The sequence below is a fragment of the Malania oleifera genome, chromosome 7 (assembly GCF_029873635.1).
Source record: "Malania oleifera isolate guangnan ecotype guangnan chromosome 7, ASM2987363v1, whole genome shotgun sequence".
NCBI classification, from domain to species: Eukaryota; Viridiplantae; Streptophyta; class Magnoliopsida; order Santalales; family Ximeniaceae; genus Malania; species Malania oleifera.
In genome coordinates, this window is record NC_080423.1 from 102,919,579 (window position 1) to 102,925,027 (window position 5,449).

The window sequence follows — 5,449 nt, forward strand, 5'->3', positions numbered from 1 at the left end:
GTGCAATCCCAAGAGGGGGGTGAATTGGAGATTTAAAAATTATGCATAGGTTTATCTAATCCAACAATCAGTATTACGCAACCTAGGGGGCAGTCTAGGCAATTTCAAACCCAAGCAGATATTTAACCAATAAACATACAGATGCAGAAAATAAAGTGCGGAAAATAAACTGACACCAGATATGTTATCGGGTTTTGGCCAAAGTGTCTACGTCTCCACCTTGGCTCACTAGCACAAGGATTCCACTACGGCTCACTTAATGGGTGGAGCGGCACCGTTTACAATCAGGTCAATTAGCGGGGCTGACCTCAACCTACACCTTACCAGAATTGTGCACCTAGCTTTCCTAACCAGGTCTAAGCCAATACGAGACTATTCAACAGGGCTAGTCTCCCTCTTCAAGCCCACCCCTGGAATACAACAAATGTAATTTTTGTGTACACGAAAATATGCTTCTACATAAGCTGATATGTACTACAATACAGTCTAGATAATATGCAAGCACGGATGATAGTAAATATGCTTAGTGCTTAATAATGTGCTATACACTCAATCTAATGTAATTCTACAGTTAATGATCTAGAGTGTATTCCCAAGCAAACTTTGAAACAAATAATTAAGGTAAATCAATCAGCATAAGTTTCAAAGTATTCTAATAATAATATTCAAAATATCTCAAACAAGATTTTCCCAAAATAATGGTTCAAGAGATATTTGAAAAAAAAATGTAAGCTTGTGAAAAATATTTTACAAATCAACATCACACAAGCTTGATGAGTCTTGCAATCAAGATGCAAAGACTCACTCGCTACAAGGGTTTTCCCACACAAATATTTATTACTTAAATCGGGAGGAAAACCCTAGCTAGAACTCTCTATGAAAAAATCAATCAATCAACAACTAGGAGAGTTCAAGCACTTTGAATCACTCAACAACACTCTTACGAACTTGGATTTCTCAAAGGAATAGCAAAGAGTTGATGTATGGGCTTATATGTGAAGAAAAGGCACTTAAAATTTCAGAGGATTTTTAAGTTAATTTAAGTGCTAATCATCTCTTAATTTTACAAATAAGGCCCTACATATAGACTTGGCCAATTTTATGACCGTTGGGGACTTATTAGTCATTTCTGGAAAAGTTTAAATGAGGTTAATAAAAATAACAGCGTTTTTAACCTCAGTAAATTTCGACAACTCGAGAGCATCGGTCGACCGTCTTAAGTGTTCGGTCGACCGAAGTACTTAGCTTGGTTGGCTAGGGAAAATTTGAACTATGCGTTTGGTTGGCCATTCATAAGGCAATTCCTGAACCTACGAGGTTCAGTCGACCGTTGTAACGACCTGCTTAATTAACATGATTTTTTTTTCCACTGTAATAATTATCATACTCTGATACCATAACATTATCCTAAGCAGCGAGAAGCATAATACAAATAAACATTTCCATACATAATGATATACCATACTGTATAATACTAGAGTGCTATCATGTTTCCCAAAAGAATATATACATGTGTTACTAAATCCCCAAAATTGCCCTCAGCTAGCTAGGGCAAATACAAAAACCCTCCACTGTACTCACTTTGCTGTCAGGGCACTACAAACGCCCCTCTACCTGCGAGCCTGGTCTGCTCACCTACCTAGGTCACTTGAAAAATATTTCAACACTGGGATGAGTCAACGCTCAATAAGACGATATATGCTATTACTAGTGTGTGGCAAATGAGTCATCATATCATAAAAATCCGTTTCCATGTAATCATGTATATCTGGATCCATAAATACAGTACAAATCATAATATTCATTACCATTTTCATGTCATTTAACACGTCTGTATTTAAGTTACTATTCAAAATACTTCTAACATACATAAGTAATTCCCTTGTCTCTGTAAATCAGAATATACATAATAATAACTGTAACCTTCCCCTGTGGATATCTGTATGTCATGATTTAACCCCTCATGATAGGGTTGTGCGGCCCGTAGGCGGGATCTACACTGGCTGGCCGACCAGGTAAATCACTATACTTCCTCGATCGATCTGCCCACCTCTACCCATATCTGATGGGGAGCCTATCCACGTCAAGGGTACTATACGACCGACCTACAGCCTATTATCTGAATAGGAGGTTGCACTCTGTAAACTGTATACTGCATGTAACTACAGTACCGTGCTCTGTAAACTGTACGGTCCAACAAGGTCTGATACTATATACGTATTCATATATATACTCTTTCACTGTTTTCATCATGTTTTCAAAATTACCATAACGCTATCTTTCTGTTCTGTACATACTATAACTGTAGCATCTCGATGCTATCTCTGTATAACTGTCTATATATTCTGTAAATGCTCTGTTTGTATACTTTGATTGTTATGGTAATAGAAATCATGGCATGCTTTAAACTCTATAAATCATAATACTGGAACTACGTAATCATAATACTGTATTCGTAATTCGTATAATCATGGTGTTAAAATCCGTAAAATCATGGTACTGTAATTCACATAATCATAGTACTAAAATACATAAAATCATGAAACTACAATTCATAAAACATACTCCCATACTACATACATATTTCTCAAGCCACACCATACTTGAGTACATAATTTTCATAAATAAATACACTGCATAGTATTTAGAAATTTCCTAGTATAGTATATATCCCTTACCTTAACTCTGAAAAGCCCCTATTGTACTCTAGCTCGATACCCACAGAGCCTCCTACAAAACACCCTGAAACCAATATTTGTCAGAACTAAACATCAGTATTTTTTTGCCTGTATCATTTCCTATAACTACCACAAGGCCAAAAGGAGACTAAAAGGTCTTACCCTAAATTTGGGATGATTTCCAACTCCGATTTCCCAACGATCCGCTCTGGTAGATGCGTAGAGAACTCCGCCAGGAGCATCGTGGTAGCTTCGGATCGTCGATTCGGCGACTGGTGGGGCCGAAAATGAAGAGAGAAGGGAGAGAGAGTCGTAGGAGAGAGAGAGAGAGAGCCGCGAGAGAACTAATAAAAATCCCGATTTTTCTCCTTTTATACTGCTAGATTTGTCGACGAGACACATCACCTCGCTGACGACTCATTCATAAAATTCGTAGATGAAATTCAGACCGCCCCAAAACCTCCCTCTGTATTTTCTGGTCGACGAAGCCCTGTGTTCGTCAACGAAATTCTAAAGACCTTCGTCGACGAATTCTACGGCTTCCTTCTGATTCTGGTTCTATTCTCTCCCTTTTATTATTACTAACATGCTATTATTCTTCGGATCACTACAACCGTACTGGGTTCGGTTGACCGAACTGTATGAACTTCGGTCGACCAAGTCATTTTGAACTTGGTGGTTTGGTCGACCAGAAAATTGGGACTTCCCATGAGGTGGTTCGGTTCACCAAAGCATTGCAGCTCATTTCTGATCGGTCAACCGAAGAGTCAACTTGCTAACCCCAGGCAGTTTCGGTCAACTAGGACGTTGGAGTACATTTCTGGTCGGTCGATCGAAGGGTCAAAATGTTGACTTAGTGGAGGTTCGGTCGACCGAATGCTTCTGTGCATTACAGTTCGGTCGACGGAACATCCCTTTTTTGAGCATTTCGGTCCTAGTCCCATTATTAAATTATCCCTATTCATATGATGATTGAATTTAATTCAAAAGGGCATATTTTAATGCAGACATGAGGGTCCTAAGGTTAGTCTAGGTCTTTTTGAGCATATCATCCTACTATGCATGATGCAGATTATTACAGACCATATTGTGGTACGGTCCATATTTAAATTATAGTCCATAATGAAGAATATAAAAATAATTACAAATACAACACAATTTTCTTCATTCTTCTGTGTGATCACCATACGCCATCATGATGTAACTTTCTGTTCAAATACACGCGTAGGGTAAACCTACATGCAAGCTCATGACAAATGTCAGTACCAAGTGTATTTGTGATTATCAAAATCGGGATATGACCAATTAGGTCAACAATCTCCCCTTTTTTTATGATGACAAATACATTATGCAAAAGTGGGTACAGCCAAGAAAGGCTCCCCCTGACTATATGCATAAAGAGAATTAAAGCTTAATTATTTATGAAAGAACCCAATTTTGCCTCTTCTCCCCATTTTGGCAACAGCAAAAAGGGCTAGGAAATATAGCACGAAGGCAACGGTCATTTAAATACAAAAGATAAATTGAGAAAATTTATGAAAAATTTGGCAGCATGTCATTTGAAAATAGAGTATTTCCCAAAATAAATTTGTACCTAAGTGACCTAATTGAGTTCAAATTTTCAATTATCCATAATAGTCAACTCACACAATCTAGTATGCTCAAAAACAATAAAAAGGAGTATAACTATCAACATGCAATAGGTATGATGGTCTTGCATTGCAAAGCACAAACAAGCTCATAAAGTATAAAGCAATTAAGCACACAAACAATAAAACTAGTTATTAAAATATTTAAATGACATGAAAAATATAGTTACACCAAAAATATCCTCAAACCATTGTAATTTAAGCATTTCATGAGACTTGCAAAAAATTTGAATTTGAAGACATGCGGTGTATAAAAAATAGGTTTGAGCATAAACATAGTCTAACTAGTTCGCATGCATTTTTATATGTAGTTACTAAACCAGTCATGCGATTTTAAAAACATAAATGTATATAATGATAATATAAGGCAAGAAACAAAATTAAGTTTTGAAATTAGTTCTTGCCATAAAGTATTACAATAAATATATATATATATATATATATATATATATATATGTATATATTGTAGGCCTTACAAGGCTTAATATCCTATTTTGATGCTAACAAACAAGTAGATCTTAACATGCTATGTTAAGCGATGTATTTTCAAGACTAAATGAAGAATGCAAGGTTAAAGAGTTCATGAGAGCTTGTACCTCAGATAAGGATGATTATATCAAACTTGAATAATGGATTTAAAGTTTAAAGCTTGAAGAACATGAGAGCATTGATATTAAAGAAACGGCTTCAAAGAATGAAAGCCTAAGTGATCAACATGCAAAGCTCAAAGAAAGATGAAACAAATATAAAGACCTCAAGGAATTCAAGAATTGAAAAAGTCTAGGAAATTTCATGTAAGTACTTCAAAGAATTTCAATATGGATACATAAAACTCTTAGATAAATTTATTGGACCTAGATACTTTTGAACATACTTGGAAAATATTTTTATAAGGTCAAAAATTGTTTCAAAAAGGTTAGAATCATTTTTGGAATGAAAAGTACCAAAAAGAGGATATCTCAAATACTCTCAATTTTTCTACATCTGCGTTGATGTACATATTTCTCTATTAAAAATCATTATTTTAAAATGTGTTCAACATTAAAGTTGTAGTATTTTATCTTAGATTTCATTTGACACCAATATCATCAAATTTTGAGTTACAAAGAAAAAGTTATGACC